Genomic DNA, 22,895 nt, shown 5'->3' with positions numbered 1-22,895 from the left:
TAAATACAGGATCTTGAGTCAATGAAAAAAATTGATGCTGGTTAATTGCAAATTTAGGATTCTCCTAAAACCGAAGACTGGGCAGAATTTTTTAAAGAGTTCGATTCAGTAACACTGAACAAAATACCAGAAAACATATATTCTTTGTCTGTTTTGTCACACTGTCCTAATTTTTTATGAATGATTCATTAGAACCATTTTTCATACGAATTTAAGGAAACCTTTTTGATTTCCAGAAAGAAAAGTAAAAGTCTATTTGACAATGTTCTGCAGTTTCTGATGAGTGTATTCCTTAGATGAATGTCAATTGGAAAACATACTAAAGGGTTATCAAAGAAATTATTTAAACAAAGAAAGGGTGTTCTCAGATAACTTTCTTAAATTGTATCATACAAAGTATATAAAGGGATCGGTGGCTTGTTTCATCTTTACTGAACAGGTGTGTAGTATTTATTTTATAAATGAGAAATATATTTTTATTTAAAATTTTACAGCTGCAATCAACAAATATAGATTACTGAAAATAGAGATAAACCATATAAGCAAATTTTAAATTGAAAAATAATATAAGGCAATACTTAGAAGAATAGCAACATAAGTATAAAGGCAGCTATGAAGATTAACATAGAAATGATGCTGACATCTCCTAGACTAATCTATAGAGGTAATACAATTTCAATATAATACCAATATACATAAAAGAAAAAACTACTATAAAGAAACAAGGAAATTCTAACAAATAAAATGACAGAAGGGGTGTTGGTGGAAGATATTTGTTTATACACAATACAAAGATCAATTTTAGGTGAAGTAATTGTTTTTAATTAAATCTAAACTTCTATTTATTTTTAAATTATGGAAGATTTATAATATGTCAGTAGAAGTTCTAAGGATTACATTGGCAATTAAAAAAAGTCTAAAGAAATAAAAAAGTGGTTCTCAAAAAAAGTTCATAGAAAATTAAAATTAAAATAGAATAGATTTTTCAAGAATTTTTGAACCCCCAGTAACTGTAAAAACTTTTAACATTATGAATTCTAAACTAGAAGACAACTTAGAGAAAAAGGAAACTCAAACACCATAGAAAATAAGATACTTCCAAATAAACACAACAAAATCAATTAGAGGATTAAGCAAAATAAGCATAATTTGACTCTGCTGGTTTTGCTATAGTGTCTTTAGTGTTGCTATAAAGCTAGCCGCTATTGCCACCAGTATTTCATATCCTTACAGTTTACCCATGGCAGACATGTTTTGGTGGCACGTCTGAGTAAGACAGACAAAGGAGCAGAACCTAGCAATTCACCAGTAGAAAAATTAGCCATTAAAAGCATAAGAATAGCAGTAAAACATTGTATGACACAGTGAAAGAAGTTGAGCGCATAAGGTTGGGGAGCACTCAAACGATAATCGATGAGGAAGTGCTTCCTCAAAGCATAGTACGCCTAAATTATTTGGCTGGAGCAAGCTTACTCCATCCCTGATATAGCAGGACTCAAACTGAGCAGAAACAGCAAACAAACATCCACTAATAATCAAGTGGTATGCAGTACAAATCTATGAAAATGGGAAGTTACCAAAAATGAAATAAAATACAGATAGAGTCCACAGGAATGAAACTTATTAAATAAAAGTGAAAGAATACTGGAAGAGCCAATTATCATCCATCAGAACAAATCCAGTGGCTAAGTGCAATCTACACCTTCAATTATTCATATACAATCCAAGTTGAAATTGAATTCTAAAAAAAGTTCACATGGTCCAACATACAACCTTAGGTATATCTCATCTAAATTTAGAGTTTCTTTCAAGATTGGATTTGAAATATTGAATACCAGCGAATGAAGATCAGACAAGTTGTGGGATGACAAGGGGATCATACATGAAGAAACCAAAATGATATTTTAAAAAATAAAGAAAGAATAGACCAAAATTGCTTGCAAATAATCTTTGAAACTTAATGCTAGGACATAGAGAAGCTAAAGCATAAGGGAAAAAAAACTGATTCTGAAGTAAAAGGTCGAAACAAAGGTCATGAAGACAAAGTATAATATAATGAAATATGTAGAGAACTAGAGTCACAAAACCAAAGGGGAAGAATACACTCAGGGTTTATCAATCTGGGGGGAAAAACTGAAGAATTTATTCAAATGACAAATTTCAGTGTTGAAGAATTGCATAGGCAAAATATTCAACAAAGCAGGAAGATCCATGAAGATGGAAGAAATGTACATAGTCACTATACTGAAACACTTCATATGTTCAACCATGTGGAGAGGTTGGTCAAGGACCAGTGGGCCAGAAAAAGAACCATTAGTATTGCAAACAGAAGGCTAAGCTGCAAGGAAGGAGTTTCCAAAATTCAAGGTTTCAGCAATTGATGGCATCCCCATTGAAAAGTTTTAATCGGCTTAAGCACACTAGATGTGCTCACGTATCTACGTGAAGAAGTTTAGAAGAAATCTATGTACGCAGCCAACTGAAACAGATTCCTATCTGTGCCCAATCCAAAGAAAGGGGATCCCAAAGTGCAGGGAAAATAATATCATTTGTATCACAAGCAAGTAACATTTTGCTTGTTGTTTTCGTTGCTTCATCAAGTCCATTCTAGCTCATAGAAACCTATGTAGAACAAAACAGAACACTGTCTAGTCCAGGGCCAAACACAATTGATAGGTTGGAGCCCATTGTTAAAGTCACTGTAACAATTCATCTTGTCTATGGACTTCTTCCCATTTGATGCTCTCTTCTCAACCAAACATGATATCTTTTTCCAGGGACTGGTCTCTCCTGATGACTAAAGTATTTGAGGCTGTCTTGTTTTCCTTGCTTCCACAAAACATTCTGGCTGTATTTCTTCCAAGAAAAACATACTGTATTTGTTCTTGTGGAAGTTTGTAATACCTCAGCACTCTTCATCAGAACGTCAATTCAAATGTATCAATTATTTTTCACTTTTCCATATTCAGTGTCCAACATTCACCTGCCAATGACACCATTAGAAATACCATGGCATCAGTCATAGGCACTTCTTTGTCAAAGGGGAATTCTTACTTTGGTCTTTTTCAGAAAATGCTCTCAAGCAATAAAATATTTGATTTTTAAAGGTTACTTCCATGAGCATTAATTGTGGCTCTAAATAATATGAAATGCTTGCCAACTTCTTTTCTCCCTTTATCATGATGCCATCTATTTATAGGTAGATAGATGATGATTGGTTTTCTTTACTTTGTGACTTGTAATCCAAACTGAAGGCTGCAATCCTTGATCTTTCTCAGCAAGTGCGTCAAGTCCTCTTTCCTTCCAGCAAACAAGATTGCGTCATCTACATATCACAAGTTGTGTATAAGCCTTCTCTCAATCTTGACAGATGCCGAGTTCTTCTTCATACATACTACCATCTCAGATTATTCTTCAGCAAACATATTGGATAAGTATAGTTAAAATATACATACATTTCCTGACTTAAAACTATGCCATGTCCTCTTGTTCTTTTGACCGATATAAAGGTTCTGCATGAGCACAACAAAGCATTCAGAAATGCTCATTCTTCTCAAAGCTGTCCATAGCTGGTTATAATCCACATAGTCAAATGCATTTTCTTCTATGTTCTACTTTCATCTAAGATTCATGTGACATCAGTAATAATAATTCTTGTGCCATTTCCTCTTTTGAATCCAGCTTTAATTTCTGGTAGTTCCATGTCAACGTACTACTGCAACTGTTATTGAATGATGTTCAGTAAAGTTTTACTTGCATGTGATGCTAAGGATATTGTTCAATAATTTTTGCACTCTATTGGATAACCACCACAATAGGGCTCCACGGATGTAATTCATTTGATTGCTGATTATTCCATTTGGAAAAGTTCACTTGTATAATTACCATTTACAATTTTGAAAAATATGTATTTTCAAAAAAGAAGTCACTGGTCTTGTAAAATACTACCATGTGATTTCCAACTTTGGTTCTATTGTCAAGATAATATTTTTCAGTTACTAATTCTTCCTCATTTTTTCCAAACTTTGCATTCCAATCACCAGTAATTATCAACACATTTTGATTGCCATCTTTTCATGCTGGAAAGCTAGTAGAGTGTTTTGATTTCTTTTTTCTACCTTAGTAGTTAAGGGGTAAATGGAGATCCCTGCTACCTCAGTTTTCTTCTGCATTCATTTTATTTAATATTACTTTAATACTAAAACTAAGTTATGGTCATATATAAAATCCTAAACAGTAATGCAAATAAGAAAGGAGAGAAAGAAAGAGAAGTAGAGAAGGCAATACAGTAAAGATCTAAAGACATGCAGAGGGTTATATACCAGAACTGAGAAAACATCTACTGGTTCAAATAAAAAGCATCATATGGCTTCCTATTTTAATTAGCACACAAGCACATCATCTGACTTCAGTTGTACCTGGTATATTAACTCTTGACAGAATTAAGAAGAGAGTGACCCTGAAATCTTCCTTGGAGATTTCAAGTAACCAGCCACTGTGGCACTGTTACAAAGCTACGGTGGCAACAGTAAAGCAGCAACATCTTCTCCAGAGTTCTAAAATACATTCGTTACTGACTTGTGCATGAATCAATGAGTTCCCTTTGGTTCACCCCTTATTTTAGAGCATGTGTTCACCAACGTATCTAAGTACATTCTCAACAATTCTGTGTAATTTCAGCCTAGGGAGGATCCTTCAGTTTAGAGTATTGAGTCCACATTTCTCAGATGTTTGATATTTGGATAATTTAACATACATATGTTTACCTGCTCTCCTAAATGTGGTCACTGGGTTAAAATCATATTCTCGTCATTGTCTTTTCTCCCACCTTGTCAGAACCACTGTGCAGATCATTTCTTGATTCCTTATCATTATTGTCCCTTCCAATATTTTCCCGAGATATGACTTACAAAAGTATATCAATCATAGTTCCAGAATATCCTGCCTTACGGTTTCCAGTTAATCCCTGTCAAATAAAGATATGTGTTGACGTTTTGAAGCGCAAGAGTGAAGTCATTATTTTCTTCTATTGCAGTAGCAGACGGATTGATGACTAAGATCAGAAGACAGCAGATTCAAGGTCTACAGTGGCTTCCAGGAATTTTCTAGTGAATTTCCTGCTCTGGCACTGTAGGAAGCCAAGAGCAGTAGCAGCACTTTTCCATGACTGGTGCGGGCAATAAATTGAATATCCTTAACAATATAATTCTTTAGGATAATCAATAATACAAAGCTTAAAATTCTTATTCATTATTCAACTTGCCCAAAACTAATCAGTTTTCTCCTCAGAGGTTCAGTAAAGTTAATTTAGATTTTATAATATTAATATTACTTAAAATTATCTTTTGACACAATCAATATATATTTAATCAAACTATTAACCATGATTCCACAATTGATGAAATATAATTATTTTAGATGTATAACTGTTATGATGTACTCTTCATCATTAACATATTTTTCCTATTTTACAATATTTGGGTAAGTTCAAATTTATATGTTTAGTATTAGTTGCAAATCCAATATTTTTCTATATATAAAAAAAGAGCATTGATAGTTGTAGGGAACTGCATGTCCCTCAGCCCTGGATCAAAAGCCATATACAACCTTCATGTATTCTCTCTCGGGTTTCTGTCATATAAATTGTGCCCAGTGGTCTTCCTGCCCTTGTTCCCCCTGCGGTCATTAGTTACTTGACCTTTGCTAGGATTGCTGCTCAATTGCTAGCAGCCGCTACACTCATTGGACAACACACACCTGGCAGCACTTCCGCCAGGCACCCAGTGTGCCACATTGTCCCGTCCAGTGGGACATCAACAACTTGCTTACCTGAAAGAGGGACTGGGAATGAAGATGGGCAAGGGTGCGGAGAGATGGAGGCAAGACAGGAATCTGATCAAGCCTGCTTTATTGAGTTGAGAGCAGAGGTTTAAATAGCCAGCGAAGGGCGGGCACCCTTACATAGTCGTGCATCTCCAAATAAGGAAGAAATGGCGAGCAACTGATCAAATAGGTAAGTATGTTAATGAAGCATACCTTACGCCTGGGGAGAGATGCCACCTGTCATGTATTGACCAATGAGCATAGCAGCTGCTAGTGAAAGAGCACCAATCCTAGCAAGGGTCAAGCAGCCACCCTCTGGCGGGAAAGGAACAAAGGGCTGTAAAACCTTAGGGCAGTTTGTATGGCAGGAAACAGAGTAAATTCATAAAGGTTGTATATGGCTTAAATCCAGGTTGGGGGGACACGAAATTCCCTACACCTCATTAGCATGCGGACCTGTTTGAGCACAATCACCCGCCATTTATTACTCATTTGCTAGGTGCGTGACTATTGGCTACCCCAGCTATACCTTATTTCCATATGACGTAATGGTGCCTGCCCTTTGCTGGCTATTTAAGTCTCTGCTCTCAGCTCAATTAAGGAGACTTGATTAGACTCCTGTCTTATCTCCATTCTCCGCGTCTCTTGCCCATGTTCATTCCCAGTCCCTCTTTCAGGTACCCATGCTGTTGATGCCCCGCGAGATGGGTCAGATAGTATAGAGGGCTATGTGATGGACTGATAACTACAAAGTCAGCAGTTTGAACCAACCATCTTCTCTGAGAGAAAAAGATGAGGTTTTCTTCTTCCATAAGGATTTGCTTTGTGGAAAGGAAATCTCAAAAATCCATAGCAATTTAAAATCAGTGCAGAACAATAACCTTAAAAATTATATTATGTTTGGAGACCAAGCTTTTTCAATATGTTTCATTCAACATGCTGTGAAAAATATTTGTGTCTGTCAGCTAACAAATTGTGTGATGAAAAATATTATTCAAATGGAAACCACAAGGTTACTGGAATGTTCATGAGTTAAGTTTCTAGGTCGTTGATCATTGGGAGTGAATGATAGGAACATCCGGTAGTCTGCTTAATGTATGTTTGTTTATTATTTATTTACCTTGTTCTATTATTCATACAGTAGGCAAAGATTCCAGAACAATATGACTTGCTCCCCAGGATAGGTCAACTAGTTTATGAAGGAAGCTCATGGAGTTCCACACTTGCCTTCTGCACAGCTGACAAAGAACTGGCCACATCCCTGAACACCCTCTTTAGACCATGTGTCTAGATTCTAATTTTAAGATGTACAGGTATTCTGTGTGTACACAGATGGGTTCATGATGGACAGTGTCTACTATGGTTAGTGTCACCAGGGCCATTGTCTGGGTCACCTTATGGCAAGTATACCCTGCACACATGGTGGCTATATTTCTGATGGAGCCATCTGTTCAAATACATAATATCCATTTGGATCTGATGGATCCTAGCAATATTATTATTTAAAATACTTTAAATATGCATGTAAGTACATTAATATGTTATATTATAATCCAATCCTCAAACAAACTTTAATTGCACAAGATATGGCTATCCATTAATTCCATCATCGCAAAATGTTCTATTAGATAGCACTGTTTTAAGGCATAACTTTCAAAGCTAAATTTAAAATAAAAATCTTCCTTATAGTTCTCTCTGCTATCCTGTCTAGTGTTGTATTATGTATAATTCACAAACAGCTTTATGAACTAGATTTTAAGCATTAATTTGTTGTTTTCTATAGAAGCAGCTTTTCTATTTATTTATGATTACTCATGAGAAAATTAAAAATTATTTTCTGATATGGCTATAACTTCAGACAACAGCAAGTAATCTTACAATTTAGCAACTATAAAAGAAATCAGTTTATATGTGTCTAGACCTAGAGGAAGAGCAGGAAGACCACAATATGGATATAAATAGACTTTTAAAACTTAGTTTAAATCAAAATAAAAAGCAAACACAAAAATATCATCCAACTCATATCAACAGAATAAGTCAATGTAAAATAGTTCCTTAGGGCTCCTGAGACTATAAATATTTATGGGAAAAGACAACCTCATTCTTCTCCAGTGAAGCAAATGGGCTTGAACCATTGACCTTCATGTTATTATCTCAACAATTAAACCACGACACCCTCAGGGCTGCTAGTTCAAGTCCAGTCAATGACAATAGTCATTTTCTTACTTCTAGATAAGCATGCCAGATTATCTCAAATAGATATTGTATATGTGAACAGATTTTGAATTTTGTAAAAATATCTCATTATTGGTTAAATAACATTTTATAAATTAAGAGCTAACCTACTTTTTTTAAAAAAACAGAGGCAAGGCTGCTAACCTCCTCTTACTAAAGTAGGAGGAGGGTGAATTAAACGCCACAATTGACCAAAGCCAAATCTTAAGACAGTCAGTCAAGCCTCCTCCTTCCAACTGTCTTCCATATACTGAAACTGATGCAGTGGTCACATAAAACACACAGACAATATTGACAATTGTGAGGTTTGTTAGGTAAGCTAACAGGTAACAATGCAAAATCAGAAATATTCAGGAAAGAGTACTTTGATCAGAATTAACTCTTCTATACATGAAAACAATCCTCTCCACTGCCCTTGGCCCCTAGACCTGCTTAGACAATATTAAATAGCTCTTTGGACCCTGCTAATAAATGATCAATGGGCACTCCACTATGCCTTAAAACTCATCCTGAAGCGACTCAGCTCTATTCCATGGATCAACAAAACTAGCTCCTTGAAATAAATGCATGGAATTATCTCACTCTGCAAGGGAGCTCTCTGTAGGAATGAACTCAGCTAGAATTGCTCCATGGGCTGCAAAGCCCTTGCACTCTCCCGCGCACTGTCTCTTGGGGCTGCTGCAGTTGCTGCTGCTCTGCCAACTTCTTAGTGTCATGATTTCTGTCATTGGTTGAAGTTTAATGTCCAGGAATCTTAGAGTCCCAAGGTAACTCTCATTTCTTAGTAGTAGTGACATTCTCCAACCTGCTTCTGAGATGACTCATTTCATACCCTTCACGAGGACAAAATTAACCAATATTTATTGTTCCAGGTTTGGGGAATCATAATTAATCTGTTAATAATCACGCATACCTAAGTCTTATCAATCTTTCAGCATTTTCCCCCACCTTCTTCTACCCACACTTATCAAGAAAAGAGCAATTGAAGTCCATCTGTAGAGTTACACAGATTTTTGTGTGGGACTTACAAAGACAATGGTTAGAAAAGACAGAATCAGTAATTCATTTCATTACACCTATCTATAGTTACTAATAATTTCTAGAGACATTGAGTTAACTTATTTTATTCTCACAATTATCTTTTTGTACTTGTAACATTTTTATTGACACGGAAGTTGAGCTTCAGAGTGTGTAATTAATAAACTGAAGATCATATGGACAATTAGGGGGAAATCAAACATAATTTCTTGCAAGTCAAATTGCTTTCTTCTACTTTAAGACATTATTAAATTATTTTAATAACATATATCACTCTAGTATCTTGAATTTTTCTGGAATGTAACAAAGTCACACATAATGAAACATATTTCTTGTAAGCTACAATAATATTTTACAAATGAAAATAAACTATTTATAATGATTACTCTGCTGCTTTTTGTGCTAAGATATTCAAATGATCTTTCCTCATAGAATTTAATGGAAGTTGATGCATAAATCTTTTATTCATTAAACATGCGGCTAGGCAATTACTTTTTTCATGAACTAGTCTAGAGCTAGAGAATAAAAATTGATGAATAATTTACTGCCTTGACCTTAATATCAGTTTCCTCTAATAGAGGAAAGAACATTTATATACAGAGAAATCAATGCAGTATTATATCGAATATAATACAATGGACAGAAGAAGTTTATGCTAAGTGAATAGTGATACAGTTGTTATGTGAAATATTTTCCTAAGGTTTCAACCAGGAATTGAAATGTAGACACATGGTTCAGAATATAAGGAGGCCTAGTGGCTCTGCTGTTTTGACTTCTGGCTGATAACTGCAAGTTCCATGTTTTAAAGCAACAACCGCTCCTCAAAGAAAAATGAAACTATTTGATTGCTCCTATAAAGATTTACACTCAAAAATCCTGTATAGAGATACTGTGAGCTGAAATTAACTTGATGGCAGTGTATCACTGGTCTGGTTGGTGCAGGGTATAATAGAGCTAAACAAGAAATATTTTCATGTTCAATTAACTGTATCTTTAATGTAAAATAAATGAAGGTACTGATTTTACACCTAATTCCAGAAGCTGTGGTAGTTCTCACTTTTCATTGTTTGATTTTTCTCATGATACAGATAATTGTTCCTACTTTCTTGCATGTTGAATATTGCCTATTAGATTCTATAAATAATGATGTTCACAGTATTCCATGATGGGGTTTTTTTTCCATAAGTATTTTTAGACTTCATTCTGGGGTCTATATTTCAAATCAGTTCTATCCTTTTGAAAATTATGGTTGATTTTTTTTCTTATTAAGCTGATCTGTTATGATCCTCAGTTTAAAACTTATTCTGACACCTGTCTGACAGTTCATCTTACTTTGGTGGCCTGTATGTTATTGTGATACACGTGTTGTCTCTAGTATGCCAAAACAACCTAATACAAATCCTAGTTGGCCACAACTGAACGCTGCTTCAATTGTTTGCTTTGATGTGTAGCATCAGGATGGATCAGTTACTGGAGGAGGACATCGGGGCCATCAGTGTCCTAGAGTCACACACTAGCTGCAACAGCACATTGAAACATTCCAGCATCAGGGGCTCATTCCAGATCAGGGTAAGTTTTGCTGTGTTGTACGTCAGTTTCTATGAGTTGGAGTTAATTTATTAGCTTCTGTATGGACACAGAGCCGTGACAATGCCTGAGACAGAACTAGCATTGTGATTATGAAGCAGTACCAATCAGAGTTTTGTCCCATTGTACACAGGATTGTTATGAATCAGAGCCAACTCAATAGAACCTAAAAATAAATCTATCTATCTATCTATCAATCGTCTATCTATTTATCTATCTATCATAAACTGCCAGCCACTGATCTCATCTAGCCATTCCCTCCGGTAAGATGTTCCTAAATATACATGTTCCATGAATTGTTTTCCTAGTTTCTATGAGGAAAAGCAAGCACAACTACCTTTACGTATTTTAGTTGACCTTTCAGACTCCTAATAGTAATCTGTGTTCACTGAGAAATACACTACTGACATGTAAGAGGAATCTGATGATCTCCATGTATAGGTTTTACTTTCGGAGACTCTTTCCAATACTGGGTGTTTCGGTTTTCTTGTATTTCGATCTTGTGTCCTCTACAGAGGGGAGATCATGATCTGGTGTTCGTTTCCCTTTACCTTCCCTGTAGCCTAGAAATTCTGAAGGCAGTGAGGACAACACTAGTGAGCACCTTCTTTGTTTGTTTGTTTGTTCATTCGTTTGTTCATTCTGACCCTCAGGAATCGATATTCTTTATTATCTAATGCTCAGTTTCTTGGAAACAGCATGTTTTCCTTTGTTGTTAATATTTTCTTTTATTGTTATTTCAGACGTAGTGTAAATCTGTTTCAAGGAAGGTGAATCACCTTGCCTCCACACTTTTTAAACTCCACACTTGTATAATTTATACAAGTTTTGTTATTCTCATGCCTCTGGGTGATTTTTAAGGTCTATATTTTCAAGTTATTAATTTCATTTTTCATATTCATTTTTGAAATGTGTTTATTTAGTTTTCATTCTTTCAAACTCTGATACATGCACTCTCAAATTTTACTTACTCAAATATGCTATGCATGTATAATTAAATTCTGTCTTATAACTCTATAATACAAAGGCATAGAATTCTATTGTCTCTTGATTTCTAATCATGATAACTAAGCTCGCACATTTTTGATTAAACACTATAAAATGAATATGAAAAAGTGAAATATATGCGACCCAAGATGAGTTGGCATGCTTGTTTCTTAGCGAAACTCTTCCATTGGCAATCTGTGATTGCTGAATGCGATTCCAGAGGTGAACTATTATAATGCTGAGTTTCAAAGACTACTAGAATCAATTATTTTTAAGTTTATGATGTTACTTACAGATTTAAGCATATCATTTGAATTGTTACTGAAAAGTTTGGCAATGACTGCCTTTTGCAAGCCTGGATTAAATTTCAGTGTCCTTAGTCCAGTGTTTCTCAGAAAGGAGTTGTTTTGTCCGTTGGATCACTTTTCAGAGTGGTTACAAGTTGGGCGACTAACTGCAAACTCAGCGCTTGGAAAACAGGAGCTGCTGCTCCGCGGGGGAGAATGAAGCTTTCCCCTCACACAAAGAGCCCTGGTTTCAGCAAACCAAGGTGGCAGCTCTGCCCCGTCTGCTAGGGTGCTTTGAATTGACAGGGACTCGTTGGCAGCACGTGTGAGACAGCGTACGTGTAGACATTTTTGCTTGACAAAACTTGGGGTGGTGTGAGATTGCCAGTGGCACAGAACGGGTTCCGAACAGGGATATTATTTAATATTCTACAAATGAAATCGTCTCACAACAACTAATTATTCATCACAAGAGTTCACTCTTCCAAAAGTTGGGGAAACTCTGCCTTAGATCTGAATGATGTGGAAAGCTTCATTCGGTGTCTCAGTCACTGGTTGTTTCATTATCAGTCTGCAAAGCTTGTACAAGAGTGGCCCCAGATACTATGATGGAATCTTGAGTTTTCCTGTTGAGCTTTGTCTATATGTCTTACTGCTTGTTTACCTTCCAAAGCTTTCAACTTGATATTTTTCTTCTTTTCATGTATTTATGCACTTTAGAAAATTTGTTTTTAATGGGATCAAAAATTTATATATGAAACACTAGATAATTGTTTTAAGATGTCAGTAAATCATTGACACTTTTAATATTCATTTTCTTACATATAACAATATACCAATGTGCTTTATTCAAATAATGTTTTACTTTCTATAAAGAGTTTTTCATATATTTGCTTTTGAAATGACTTGTGAATAGAAGTAATTTAATATTACACTAAACTGATCCAAATTCTATTAATGTCAAATGTCATGCTGTTTATATATTTAAACTTTTGCTTCTATTTTGACCCTTTAATTGTTTCAGTTGACATTTGGAGTGAAATCTTTTTTCTTTCAATTTATTTGAGTGAATTCTTTCTTCATGGTTAAAATTTCACAAGGATCTATTATTTTAATGTCACTACATTAACTGGCACATTTTTACATCTTGTAAAAATATCCTGAAGGAAAGAAAAAATTCCGTCTGTGGCATATGCCAATCATTCAGACTCAAAGTAATTTTGTTGTTGTGTTCTAGGACACATGTCAATAGCTCTCATCTAGCTATTTACATTTTAGAGCGGCTTGACAAGGAGTAATTGACAAGAAGTAGTTCTCCCCTCCTTAAAACACTAATTGAAATATATGCCACATAAGCGTTCATGACAACATATCCAAGTTCATGAAGGAACATGATATAACATCAGATTAGTCCAATGGATAAAGTGATAATTAGAAGATCGACTTTATGGTAAAAAGTGCTTAAATGCTAGCTTGTCAAAATTGACTTATATCAAGGCATCTGAGAATTACTTATTTTTAAAATGAAAAAACCTCTTGTTCCATAATTAATTTCTAGGGTAAAAAAGTCAATAAAATATGAGCCCATTAATTTTAATTATATTTTAAGATTTCAAATTGATAAATGTTTATGGTACAAACATAATTATATAATATTGAATTCCAGCACACAGAGCTGTAAATACCTCTGGCACAGATAGTTTCTTCTGATGGTAGATTTGAACTTCAAGCCTTCTGGTAGGAAGCCTATTACTTACCTGGCAACAACATAAAAAGTTATCATGAATAATATAAAATTATTATTAATAATATGATAAAATTTTATTTTTATTTGGATACAGTGTTTTACATTTAGCATACACTGAATTAAGGACAAACATTCTGGCTACCTGCACTCTTCTGTCACTGATGCTCCAATGTGTTCAATAAATAATATACATTTCAGGTTGCCCAAAGGTGAGGCCAAAACAATCACTCACTAACATAATCTGAATAATCACCTGAAATGACCGTGAAGGTTTCTAAAGAAAATAAGATTCACCTGATCTTTTATAAATTGACAAACACTTGCTGCATAAAAGTAATGAACCTTTCAAGGCAAAATAATCAAATCTATTTCTTAGGTCACATTAGTGCGATTTATTCACTGATCTTGATAATGTTTTAGAAACTGTCAACATGACTGTGAGATCAATGCCTGTGAAAAATTGTGTTTCCCGTTTCACCTCTATTTCCCCTAGAATTTTGGAGTTAAAATACTTACACCGTGACTTCTATTGATCCAGTGGCAAATTAAATGGGGAAAAAAGCAATTGAGTTGTGTCAAGTATTCTCAACAGAGAACTGCTGGGTTTATTGATTCCTGAGCTTCCGTAGTGTAACAAATTTAATTTATGTCATTGGTTTCTTTGAAATTAAAATTGGTGAAAAGTATTAATAGTTTTAATAACAGATAATGTTTATATCATGCTTTACAAACTAAAGAATGTGAAACCTCAAAATCCTTTAACTTTCCCAACAATGAATCAACTAGCAAACTTTTATGAAGTTTTGAGAGCACAGCTCATTGTCATTAATCTAAATCTGACTCAGAGAGAGCCTATAAGATACAATGACTATCGAAGGGGCTGTGCCTTCACAGCATCAGATTGCTGTACTTTCCTCATTTGAAACAATTGGTTAGCTCAGTCTATCAACCATTTGATTAGCAATTGAGAATCTATCTACTTTACCACCAAGGTTCTTTGCATATTAAATTAGGTCCCAGAAATGACGGGAAATGATCAAATAACAACCACATATGTCATTAAAGCCAATCAGATCATAAAACATGGTTTCTATTTACATTTTTACTTGACTCTTTGGGAATTTCAAGCTCCATCTCTTTAAACTTTTAAGTACTAGCTGGTCTTCACCACCTACATCATCCCCTAAATATAAACATTTCATGGGCATGCATTATTTTTATAAGAGTACTATTGGGCTCAAGTCACAGCAAGAAGGAAAAAATTTGGAGTCTAGGGATGCCTAGAAGGCTTCTAAGTCTACATTCTTACCACTACAAAAAAATTATCTACGATTACTTGATAGGATTCAATTGATTGTATCTAATATCCACTTGCTTAACTGATTCAAGATAATAAATGTAGTGCTAATTACCCGCATCAAATGCATGTGTTAGTCTGGGTAGACTAGAGAAAAAAAAAATTCAGAGACATCTTATGTGTATTAGAAAGTGTATGTAAAAGAGCAATTGAATATTGAGTAAGCATACCAACCCAGTCTCAATCAAGTCCATAAGTCCAGTGTTTGCCCATCTGTCTGATACAATCTATAAAGTCCTCTTCAGACTCACGAAGTACATGAAATGATGCTGAATGCAGGAAGATCACAGGCCAGTGGGTGGGGAGTCTTGTGGATCCAGTGGCATTGTAAGCATCTCAGCACTGGCAAGGGTCTCTCCATGACTTCCCTGGCTCAGTGCACTAGCATAGTTTCATGTGTCTTCTTGATGGGGATTTCTCACAGGTATGAGTCTTGTCAGTAGAGTCTTCAAGAGAGTGAGGCTGTCTCCTCCTCCAGTGAGCAATTTATCTCGTTAGTGACTCCAAATGAGGTCATCGAGCTGCAACCTGATTGACAGAATAAACTCCACCACTTCACCCTTAATCCTCTTGAATTTACAATAGATTATATAACTACCACAATGCATATAAAAAGGGGAGTGAAATTTTGCCCTCTATGTAGACAGTTCAGAAATGAAAGAAATAAAACTAGAATTTGTTATTTTTCCTTTTAAACCCCAGTTTTAACTAAATTATGACTAGATGGGCAATGCTAAAGTTAATTTAGAGGGAAAACAGATATCTTCCGAGGAGCCCAGGGCACAGGTTGAAGAGCTTGGCTGCTCACTTAACCTTTGGTGATTTAATCCCACCAGCAACTTGCAGGAGAACGACGGGGCAGTCTTTATCTCTACATATTTATGGTCTTATGAGTAAGAAGCAACAGAAACACATTTGGGCTTAGTGTGCCTTGGAGAGTATAGTTTAGTTTTAATTTAAATATTGGAAAAACAATATAACTACATCTAAAATATACATCTGTATCAACTGTGATAGTTAACGTTTATTGTACCAATCTGGGCAATGAACACATGTGGGATTAATTGAAGGGTGGAGAGATAAATTGTTTAGCGAGCCTCACCTTTCTGGTCTCTTGCTCTCTGATGGTCAGAGCAGCTAGTTGCCTGCTTCATCTGGCAAGGTTCACTTCCTGCAAGACATCCATGAGAAGAAGCCATGCGCCCCTACTCTGATGCAGCCCTGGGTGCTGGAGAAGCCACGTGGAGACCCCTGCCAGTGCTGAGATGCTTACACACTCACTGATTAGGCTTTCTTCGTGCGTTCAGCGTCATTGCATGTGTTGTGTGAGATTGAGGTGGACTTTGCAGATCAGTGCCAGACATATGGGCTAATGTTGAACTTGTGGGTTGGTATGCTTTCTTAATGTAAACTTACCCTTTATATAAAACTGTCTCATAAAATATGAGTGTCTGGGAATTTTGTTTCTCTAGTCTATGAAGACTAACAAATCAACAAAATATATTAATGGTGAAAGATGAAATAATACTAACTACAGAGTAGGGAACTTTGATAAAGATCATCCAACGACCATTACAGCAGTACATTGACAGGTTCAGCCCAGAAGTTCAAGTCAGATTCAGAAAAGGAAATGAAACAAGGGATATCAGCACTCATGTCATATGCTTCTTGGCTCAAGCACAGGATAACAGAAAGACTTTACTGGTGTTTTATTGACTAAACTATCCAAATGTGTGGACCCTAATAAACTATGGATAACCATGAGGAGAGCAGTAATTCTAGAACACTTTATAGTGCCCATAAGGAAATTGTTCACAGATCAAGGAGCAGTTGGGCAAACAGCATAAGGGAACACTGTGTAGTTTCTGATCAGGAAAGGTGAGTGACAAAGATTTTCCTTTTACCATATTTGTTCAATCTGTATGCTGAGCAAATCATGGGAGAGGCTGCCTTATATGAAAAAGAAGGTGGCATCAGGATTGTAATAAGGCTTATTAATAACCTGATGCTGTACGGATGACACAACCTTGCTTACTAAAAGGGAGAAGGACATGAAGCACGTTCTGATGAATATCAAGGATTAAAGCCTTCAGTTTGGACTACAACTCAGTGAAAAGCAGATTAAAATCCTCACAAGTGGAGTACCAGGTAACATCATGATAAATGGAGAAGAGACTGAAGTTGTCAAGAATTTTTCTTGCTTAGATACATGGAAGCAGCAGTCAAGAAATCAAAAAATGAGTTGTATTAATTAAAACTGCCACATAAGACCTCTTTAGTGTATTGTAAAACAAGGATGTTACTTTGAGAACTAAAGTGTGCCTGGCCCAAACCATGATATTTACCATTGCCTTGTTGTGTTTGAAATTTCGATATGAATGAAGAAAACCAAAGAAGAATCTATGCATTTGAATTATGATGCAGGAGAAGAATAAATTACTATGTACTGCTAAAAGGACAAAATCTGTCTTTAAAAAATTCTGGCCAGTGTGCTCCTTAGAGAGAAGGATGTCAAGACATACATCCTTGTCTTACGTTGTTTGGACATAATGTCAGGAGAGATCAGGCAATGGAGAAGGACATCATACTTGGTAAAGTGGAGGGGCAGTGAAAACGAGGAAGACCCTCAGTGAGGGGGACTGACACCCTGGCTGCAACAATGGGCTCAGACATAGGAACAATTGTAAATATTGCTAGGACCAGGCAGTGTTTCATTCTTTGTGCCTAGGGTCACTATGCGTAGGAGAATACTTTATGTCACCTAGCAACAATTACAACATAAAGTGTGGTAAATATGACAGATTTACCAGAATAACCAAGTTATTGAAAGTTTTATCACTAGCATTTTGTGTTGCGACCCTTTGTGGGTAGAACAACCCTTTCACAGGGGTCGCCTGATATATAGCAGTAGCAAAGTTACAGTTTTGAAGCAGCAATGAAAGCAATATCATGGTTTGGGGTCACCACCACATGAACTGTTTGCAAGGGCCGCAATATCAGGAAGGTGGAGAACCACTGCACTAGGGTAAGTTGGCAGAATGTGATTTCTGATGTGTTGCAATCAGGCTACAACTTCAATGAAAGAATGACACGATGTTAATTGTGAGGAAATAGAAGAGGTATTTCAAACGGACAGCAATTGTATTTAAAAATTGATCTTACTTTTTGAAATATCTGTATTATATATTTAGCTAAGAAGTTTTTGAGTATGGGATTATTAGCTACATCAAAATATGGCCATGTTAGACTGCTATTCTGTTAGCTATTTAATTTGTTTAGGCATATCTGCATTGAGAATACAATTAAACATACTAGTACATGCTGCTTCTTAAATTAATACTAAAGTCAATACATTTTTAATATTTTATTCTGATTAATTTGTAATCATAAATATTGTTTTGTTAAAAATTAAATGTTGCTATTTTTCTGAAGTGTCTAATCTACTACTATTATTTCTATCTACTAGGATTCCTATATTTGTACTCTCTGTAGGGTCACTTTTATTTGGAACAATTACAAATATGTATCTCTTCCAGTAAGTTGGCCAAGTAGTTGAATTCAAATTTCCTGACTTCCAGTGCTTAAAATTCAGTAGTTCAATTATATTCATAAAAGTTGTAAAATCATTACAACAATAAATTTTAGAACATTGCTCATTGTTATTAGCTCCCCCTTTGCCCCAGCCTTCCTTGTCATGCCCCCAAGAAACCATTAATTATTAAAAAATAGAACAAATTTAAAATTGTCAAAAATGAGATGAAATGATAATACATTACCTATTAACATTACATAACTATAATAGCCACAATATACTTTATATTGTTCTCTTCCTAATAATAAGGTTATTTACTGCCCTTGACAGGGGTCTGAGACTAATTGAGCAGAGACAACTTTAAACTTAGACCTTGGATTTAATGCTGATATTCCATAGGGCAAAAGAAGGAGAGGCACGCTATCCCAAGGGTATAGAACTGTCTGTAGTTGGACTTTGGTTCAGACATCTTGTCTTTAAATGTGCCCAATGAAGGTGGCCTGAAACTACTGTTCACTTAAAATTTTAATGTCTTCCTTGATTTTTATGACATGTACTAATCTATAATACTATTTTTAGCTTGCCTCTACTTGTAAAGTTTCATTTTCATAACAGTGTCTTAAATGCTATGCCATTGGATAAATTAATGACACATCGGTATAATTAACTTGTGCTCAAGGTGTTAGTTGATAATGTTCTCTTATATAAAATGATAATTATTTATCTAAAATAAACTAGACTCACTTCCATCTAGTCGATGTCAACTCATAGAAATCCTATAGAATAGGGTAGAATTTCCCCATGGGTGTTGGGGGCAAAGCTGACTACTCCTTGGGCAAGAAGGACAGGGCCATCATCTCCCATGGTTAAGGCAAAGGCCCCATGGGAAGATGCTAATAACTCAAGGAGCTCATGCCCTGAATGGCCTGATATTTGCCTTAAAGTAGACATGCCCCCTCTTATTCCCTGGGAAACTTCTGAAGCACAACATTCTACAGAAGATTAGATATACTCCCTGTTCCTGGATTCATCCTCCTCTTGAGTCCATGTGATATTCCTTAGGCAGTTTTGCCTGTATAAATTCACACACTGCAGTTGCTTGGCAATCTTCTCCCTCATCAGGGGAAAAGTCTCCATCTGGCCTTAGCCTTCTGTATCTTGTCTTCTGTCTTTCATTCATTTCCCCAGCATCTTCCCTCCAGTGTTCAAAAGCTGCACAGGTGGTAATGGGAGAAAAAAGCCCATCATTCTTCCATGGAGCAGCTAATGGCTTCGAACTACTGACTTTAAGGGTCTGTACCCAAACATACCCATTATATCACCAGAGATATATATATGAGCATCATAGATATAAGAGTGGATTTGGGACTCACAATTAATTCTAACTCCTATCAAAGGATAATTAGCTCCCTGCTTGATACTCAGTCTCACAAAGAGATACTGAATATATGGGTGCTACATCACAATGTAGTGAAGAAACAGAATGGTGGCAGGCTCTCAGAAAGAATAGCATCTGGAGTCTTCGGTGCTTAGGTGCTTCAAACAAGCAGCCACACAATTGAGGCATCAACTAAATCCACATAACAGCCTATGTGAATCAAGGATTGTAAATAATAAAATCTACATGTGAAGGAGGCAATAGTATCAGAGTTTAAATTGTGTATACCTGGTTTGCAGTAGACTGTGAATGACAATGAAAGCCCAAATTCATTTGAAGGGTTCACAAATGTATTGGGTTTTCCTCTTTATTGCTGCTTGGTAACTGTGTTACCAAGCACAATGCCCTTCTCCATGAACTAGTTTCTCCAGGCTTGTTTAAAGTTTGTGAGACCCAGTCTCACTATCGTTGCCTCTGAGGAGCATTCTGACAGTAATTCTTTCAAGACATGTTTGTTGGTCCTTTTGTCACTCCATGCTGTTGTTGTTAGTTGCCATGTACTTGGCTCTGACCAGTAGGGATTCTATGCACAACAGAACAAACACTGCACAGTTCATAATCGTTCTAAACCTGAACCCGTTGATGTAGCCACGATGTCAATCCATCTTGTTGAGAGCCTTCTTTTTCTTTGCCCTTCCACTTTATCAACCATGATGTACTTCTCCGGGGACCGGACTCTCTGGACACCATGTCCAAAATATGTCAAATAAATGCTTGTCCTCCTTGCCACTATGGAGCACTCTGGCCTTACTTCTCCCAACACAGATTGGTTTGTGTTTGTAGCAGTCCATAGTACTTTCAACATTCTTCATAAGCACCCAATTCAAATTCATAAAAACGTCTACGGTCTTCCTTATTCAATGCATTTGAGGCAACAGACAATGTCATGGCTTTGGTCAGATACACTATAGTCCACAAGTAATACCCTTGTTTTTCAACTCTAGAATTCTTGTGTAGCAGATTTACCTAATGAAATACATCTTTTGGTTTCTTGACTTCTGCTTCCATGATCATTGATTGTGGATCCAAGCAAGACAAAATCCTTGACAACATCAACTTTTGTTCCATTTATCATGATGTCATCAATTGGTCCAGTTGTGAAGATTTTGGTCATCCATATACAAGTTGAAATCTGTACTGAAAGTTGCAATCCTTGATCTTTATCAGCAAGTGCCTCAAACACTCCTCCCTTTCAGTAAGCAATGTTGTGTTATCTGCATATCACAGGTTGCTGATTAGCCTAAATCCTATCTTGATGCTACATTCTTCTTCATATAATGCAGCTTCTCTAATTATTTGCTCAGCATACCGATCGATCAAGTAGGGTGAGAAGATACAGCCCTGACACACATCTTTCCTGATTTTAAACCGTGCATTATCCCCTTGTTCTGTTCACATAAATGCCTCTTGATTCATGCACAGGTTCTGAATGAGTACATTGAAATGTTCTGGAATTTCCATTTTTCTCAAGATTATCCATAGATTATTATGGTTCACATGATAGAATACCTTTGCATAATCAATGAAACACAAGGCAACATCCTTCCGGTGTTCTCTGCTTTGAGCCGAGATCTGACATCAGCAATGATATCCATTGTTTCGTGTCCTCTTTGGAATCCAGCCTGAACTTATGGCAGTTCCCTGTCAGTGACCTGGTATAAACTTTGTCGGATAATCCTAAGCAAAATTTTACTTGCGTGTGGTATCAGTAATGTCACTCTATGGTTTGAGCATTCTGTTGCATCACCTTTCTGTGGAATGGGCAAAAATATGGACCTTTTCTAGTCCGTTTGACGACTACGTGTCTCCCAAATTTTCTGGCCTAGAAGATTGAGTGCTTCCAGTGCTTCTTTGGGGTGTTGAAACATTTCAATAGGTACTCCATCAATTCCTCGAGCCTTGTTTTTGGCCAGTGCATTCAGTACAGTCTGAACTTTTCCCTTCAGTATCATTGGCTCTTGCTCATATGATTATATGATCAAGAACCAGTGGCAGTGCATAGTATTTATATACCCTTCATCAACACCATATTCAAGTACATCAATTCATCTTTGGTATTCCTTATTCAATATCCAACACAACATCCTTGCCTCTAAGGAGCATTTTGACAGTACTTCTCCCGAGACAGATCAGTTTGACATTTTGGCAGTCCATTGGTTCTTTCAATATTTTTTTGCAATCCCCGTAATCCAAAAGCATCCATTTTTCCCTGGTCTCCTTAGTAGTTTCCCAGCTTTCATCTGCTTATGCGACCATTGAAAATGCAATAGTTTGGTTCAGCTGCAGTTCCATCCTCTAAGTTACGCCTTTATTCTTTAATATTCATTTTCTTTGCTATCTTGACTTTGCTTCGATGAAAGTTTGTTGTTGAACAAAATAAAATGGAACACTTACAACCTAGAGTAGCTTTTTAAAAAATATTGCTGTTCCAGTTGTAGTTAAGTGATATTGGGTAATTTCTGAGTCACAGAGATCCTATGTACATCCAGCTTTGTGTAACCACTGCTACACACCATCTCGTAGACAGATGTCCTCTTTTTCGCCGCCACTATACTTTACTAACCACAATGTCCTTGTCTAGAAGCTGGTTTCTCCTGGTAATATGTTTAAAGCATAGAAGAAGTCTTGCTATCATAATTCTAAAGAAAAATTAGGTTATATTTCTTTAAAAACAGTTTTTTTTTGTTTTTTTAGCAATCCATAGTGCTTTCTATATGTTACCAGCATCATAATTCAAACGCATGTGAATCCATTCTTGCTGTCTTATTTGTTCAATGTCCAACTATCACATGCATATGAGGCATATCTAATTTCATCTTTTCCAGATAAAATTAATTAAATCAGATTTTGCAGTGGAGGGATTT

General features: G+C 36.0%; 1 pseudogene; it reads left to right on the top strand.

Moving 5' to 3' along the window:
* Nucleotides 1–10,554: 10,554 nt before the first annotated feature.
* LOC142442315 (nuclear ubiquitous casein and cyclin-dependent kinase substrate 1 pseudogene) overlaps nucleotides 10,555–22,895 on the top strand; it is a 54,317-nt pseudogene continuing 41,976 nt past the window's right edge.

The sequence above is a fragment of the Tenrec ecaudatus genome, chromosome 3 (genome assembly GCF_050624435.1).
Source record: "Tenrec ecaudatus isolate mTenEca1 chromosome 3, mTenEca1.hap1, whole genome shotgun sequence".
NCBI lineage: Eukaryota > Metazoa > Chordata > Mammalia > Afrosoricida > Tenrecidae > Tenrec > Tenrec ecaudatus.
This window is presented reverse-complemented; position numbering and strand designations above follow the sequence as displayed.